Source organism: Miniopterus natalensis, chromosome 12, assembly GCF_054644295.1.
Source record: "Miniopterus natalensis isolate mMinNat1 chromosome 12, mMinNat1.hap1, whole genome shotgun sequence".
Taxonomy (NCBI): domain Eukaryota; kingdom Metazoa; phylum Chordata; class Mammalia; order Chiroptera; family Miniopteridae; genus Miniopterus; species Miniopterus natalensis.
Window position 1 is genome coordinate 37,143,294 of NC_142092.1, and position 6,000 is coordinate 37,149,293.

Sequence of the window (6,000 nt, forward strand, 5' to 3'; positions counted from 1 at the left end):
CAAATAAGTATTCACATCTTATTAAATTAAGAAAATGATATATATCACCTTATATAATATCTTATTCCTTCTCATATTCTCAACATATATCATTTTGTGTTATTTTTATTTATTTTCCTAATTTATTCTTGTATTGCCTCAGAAAGCACCCCTCTCTATGGATGAATCATTTGAAAATTTATGTTTTTTCTTCTTGTGATGGCTTACCTCAATAATTCTTATTACAAACCTAGGTATCTATGTCTTCATTTATTAACCTTAAAAATATCTATTAACATCTCTCCTCAAAAGATGAAGATAACCTTCTAATCATCTCCACAGCCCCACATACTCCTACAATTGTGTGTTAATTATATCACTGAGTTTTTCTAATAATTGCATTTGTACATTTAAATGTTAGATTAGTTTTAGAATGTTTCTGGCTCCAGATAAAAGAAAACGTGATGAATTATGGCTTAAACAAGCAAGGATTTATTTCCTGCTCATAACAAGTCTAGCAGTGAATGGCTCTGGGCTTGGCCCAGGGGCCAAATGGACAGCAACTCTGCAATCTCTTGGCCTTTTCCTCTGTGGCTGACATCTTCACTTATTTGCACCCGAAGGACCTGGAGAAAGGTATGTCCACAAGATTACCTTCTCCTTTTGTGTCATTGTTTGGCATCACTCATTTCTCCGAAGAGCCCTGGTTCCTTTTAAGGAAGACTGATTTTAGGAACCAAGATCTAGTCGGTGGTGTGCATATCTACTGGGGTGTGATTGCTTTTAAGACTGCTCAACACACAGCTGGGCAATAAATGTGTGTGTATGCCCACATATCTGTATTTACTTCCATACCTGTCTCTCTCTCTGAATTCTGATATTACAGCCCGAGGAAAGAAATAGCCACAATTTTACATGTATCAATTTGCATGCCGACTGGAAAGACCTTACTCTTTTCTATTGGGTTACCGGGCTCAGACCTCTGAGAGACCAAGTTCCTGTGGCTCACTAAGTGGAGGTTTGGATACTTCAAGTTCAAGGCTCACGTAAGTGCTGCCACCTTGTGGGCCTCTGCCGCAAGCTCAGTGGCGGTCTTCATCGTCATCTAGGTTTTGTGTCTAACTCTGTATTTATACTTATGTAAATAATTTTTTTTTTTTTACTACGAGCTGTATAATTTCATATAAGTTGGAGGACTAGTTAAAAACAATCCCGAGTTTCCATGAACAAATAACAATAACATAATTGAGAACATTTGTAAATGACAGCCTGAAATTGACTTTATATTCCAAGAATTTTTTTGATTGAGGTTGCAGTAACTTATGAAATGGGATAATCTTAACATTCTTCTTTAGCTTAAATTCCTTCAAGTAAAAAATGTAATTTACTTGTTTATATGTGTCTAATACATACTCGTTTACTGGGGTGTAATTACCATGAAATTGATAAAACATTGTTTATGGGAGATGAGAAATGTGTTGGGTAATTTACTTCTTAGATCAAATCCAAGAATCCATATGAAATTAATTTAACTTGTTATTTTATTACACTTTATAACTGCCTCCCTCCCAATGTCTTGTAAAAAATCATGAAAGAGATTATTAACAAACTATACCTGGATATTGAGGAACAGTCATTTCTGGAGGCCAAACTCTCTCTGGAGTAAATGGAATTATTTTTTCCTTGCAAAGACTGCAGGGGTGGCTCCAATTTGGCTTAGTAAACATTTATTCTCCTTGGGAAAATTTTTAATTTCTAAAGGTAAAATACAAATTACATTCTGAGATAAATTTGTAAACGCCAGTGATGTAGAAGAGTATGATGAATAAGCTATTTTCACCAATAGATGGAGCTATTGTCATTTGTAGGAAAGAGTAATGTCTGGTTATATATTTTTCTGCCCTCAGATTCAGAGAAATTATATATGTCCTCTGTGACCCACGGCATGCATTTCCATCACCCACCCTTCCCCCAATATGCACATACACACAATAGTGAGCTAGTGCTGAAACGCACAGAGCAAAACTAAACAACACACTATCTCATGAGTTAGTAATGGATTGGCCACAATGGAGCTACAAAATAAATTCAGAGAGAAATATCCAGCGATGAGTCTGACATTGTCATTATGGGAGTGGAGTGCGGGTTTCTCCTGAAGAATCAATATATTTTACACGGGTAGGATACTAGCTGTAATCCTGTCAGCCGCAGCGGCCACAGTAACAGAAGGGCCCTAAAAATAGAAGCCCATGGTAATCTGCCTGGATTACTAAATTCAGTGGGGACTTGGCAACAAATCAGGGAAATGTTTGAGGAAAAGTATTTAAATGTACCCTGAAGTTTTTATCTGCATTATGGAGAAATTTACAAGGCCCCCAATTCAGAGCTACTGCTTTGGGAGCTGCTTCCAAACCACCACGCTCATTTTGTCAAAATATCACCTTTCTGTCCTGCCTTTTGCGATTTAATGATGCTAAATCCATTCGAGGAGGCAACGAAAAGGTTTCAAAAAGGGCCTGTCTACACCATTCTCTGGTGTCTAAATTTTACATCACAAGGTCCTTACAGGTACAACTTTATTTTCTTAATGGTGGTAGAGAAGTTAATTAGGAGACTGTGGGTTCAAGTAAAAATATCATTAAAAAAATTTTTTTTAAGTCCTCACCTGAGGATATTTTTCCATTGCAGAGGGAGTGGAAGGGAAAGAGAGAGAGAGCTAGAGAGAGATTGATGTGAAAGAGACACATCAATTGGTTGCCAGGGATGGAGTCTGCAACTAAGATACGCGCCCTTGACCGGAATCAAACCCAAGACCCTTCAGTCCATGGGCCGACGCTCTAACCACTGAGCCAGGCTGGCCAGGGCTGAAGACATCATTTGAAATAAAGGTAAGGTCGACGTTTGTTTGTGTGTTTTTTTTTTAACTGTACAAAGATGTGTGTAACATTCATAGCTATATAGATAGAAAGGAGTTAAGTATTTTTTATGTGTGCTATGTGCTTATTGAAGAGAGAGGTGCTTCTGTTGACCATGAACTCAGGTTCAGAATCTAGAATAAAGCAAAGACAAGTACTTCTGGTACACCTATTTTCAGCATACATGATTAATTATTTTGTGGGCAGGCACTCAGTATACTTTTTCTACATGTTAGGAAATTTCATATAGGCCGTTTGGCTTCTCAGCCCCACATTCCCTTTTCAGTTCCAGAAAAGCTCTCTAAGGTTTTCTTTGTGCAGACCTCTGCTACTCAGGACGTTTTTATTTTCTTTGGTACTATAATTGGTACTAATCACTCTCTTCCCATTTCCTCAGGATCCTTTCCTTCTCTGTCCCAAGATGCTGCAGCTCTCCCACCCCTCATCCAGGTTCCTCCCCAGACAATTCTCTTGTTTACTCTTTTGATTCTTTCACTGAACAGCACTTTGAGGAATCAGGGAAGGCCTAAAACACAAACAGGAACACTTCAGAGAGTGTAGGCAAACTTTCTCATCTGAATCCTCTACCTGCCCCTGAGATTATTGTTTTCAAATCCTATAACCCTTAGAAATCTTCATCCCTCTTTTATGTGCTATGCTAGTTCTTAAACCATCTGAGTGACATACGCCAATGTTGGTTTCACCTGGATTATATTCTTTAAAAATATATAAAATACAGGGGACTCTGGACACCTACTCAAGTTAACATTCTTTTTAATAAAAATATGTATGCTTATTTTGAAGTCTTATTTCTATGTTTTTGGGGGAGGGGTTTATGAGTTGTTCCTTTTATTAATCAATAGTCAGGTATTTTGCAATTATCGTTGGGTTTGCCTTAGCATGCTCACCTGATTTCAGAACCTTATCAATATTGGAAATGTTAATATCAGCCAATGAGTAGATTCAACATCAATAAAATTATACAAGTGTGAAATATGATCATCAAAGACTGTCAGGCAGGGCAAATTATAACCAATGTGTGGCAAATTCTCTTAACCCTTATGATTTTTAGTATTTAAACAAAATATTTGTAGCATTTGCCTATAGCACAGCAACTTCAAAAAGCTGCTTTAAGACACTGATGTTGGAAAATGGTAGTCAAAAGAGCACAAGAAATATTCCGTTTTTAAAAGTATTGTGTTTTTATCCTCATGATGATGTGCAGTATAAAAAAGCAAATTACCTAGGCCATACTTTCTGTCCCTCTCTTGAAACACCCTCTTTGGATTACTATTTACTATAATCCTTTTTGTCTTTTCAGAAGAGTGATTCAAAAGCAGTTAACTCATAACTTTCCTATAACCTGCAGAATTGTGGTTAATTCTATTTTCTATTCGTTCCCCTCTGCCTTTTTAAAAGACTCGGTGTGACAGATTTATGCCTGAGATTAGCCAAAAGTGACATGGTATTCTTCACCTTTCGTTGGCCGATGTCGATCAGAAAATAAAAACTGTGTACTTCAGTATGTTTTCTCTTTTCTGTGAAAATACTGGGATTCAGGATCTTTGCCCAGTTGTACTAAAGGTGTTCTGTTTTGGTATCTGGGAATGTCTAAATATTATGCTCCTTTGATGACTAGCTTTTGCTGAAAACAAGCCCCACCAAAACTCAGTGGCTTCAAAGAATTACTTTAGCTCACAATTCAATGATTTGGCAATTTGAGCCAAACCAGATGGTCAGGTCCTACACTCATTTCACCTCAATTCTCCTGTGCAGGTGAAGTCAGGCCACAGGGTCTCCGGCATCTAGCAGACCAGCCAGGGCCTCTTCAAATGGCAGCCTGCATCATGCTTGCTAATGTCTTCATGGCCAAAGCGGGGCACCAACCATCCTAGATTCAATGAGTAGGGAAGGAGCCCAACTGCCTCTTGAATAGGAGGAGCTACAAAGAATTTGTGGCTGTATTTTTGTAAACAATCATCTCTGCCTCATTTAAAAGAATTCAATTTTGTTTTTACTTTAAAAAAAAATTTAATTGTCTATTTCTTTGATAATTGTGACATACATACTGGGAAGTACATGAAACACATATTTATGGTTTAATGAATAACTATAAAGTGAATGCCTAGACTGAGAAATAACCAGATTAATAATACAACCCTAGAAATCTCCTGTGTGGCCATTTCACCCCTTCCATTGTAGAGGAAATTATTACTTTGAGTTTTAAGGTAAAACATTTCTTTGTTTTTCTAAATGATTTTACAATGTATATAAGTAATACAGTTTTGTTTCCTCTATTACTGTATTTTTTTTAATGGAGTAATACTATGTGTATCATTTTGTGTCTTCATTTATCTAATATTATTTTAATTGTTGCATATACTATAGTTCTTCAATTTTTTTAATAGAATATTCCATTGTATTTTACTTATACATTATATTTTTGGTGAACATTTGGGTTGTTTCCATATTTTTATTATTATGAACTATGTTGTATGAGTTTATAAAAACTGTGGAGAGGTATTTAAAAATGGAAAAACCTAAATAAATGGAGCAATACATCATGCTCATAATTGGAAGACTCATATTTTAAAGATGTCAATTCTCCCAGATATATAAATTCAGTACAATCTCAAAAGAACAATTTATTTCCCCTTAACTTTCCTAAACACTGCTGCCAAATTAATCTGCCTAAAATATGCTTTTCTATCCTGTCATTCTGTATTTAGAACCCACAGTGATTTCCCTCCTCTCTAGAGCTGTGCTGTTTAACACTGACACCACCAGCCTCATGTGGCTACTTAAATTTACATTTAAATTAATTAGAATTAAATAAAATTAAAATTTAGTTTCTCAGTTGCACTGGCCACATTTCAGTGCTCTGTAGCCGAACGTGCCCACAGCGTGGGTGGGCACGAGTCAAGCTGGTCCCGGCCGGGCAGCTCTGCTCCCGGACCCATCGTCCGCTTCTGCGGGCGGCCAAGGGGCGCACGACCGGGAACCCTGGGCCTCAGTCCAACCTGTTTACGGTGGCGCCTCGGTTTTCCAGCGTCTCCCTTGAGGAACATTTCGGGTTAGGAGCGCTCTAAACCTGGAAGGAAAGGCT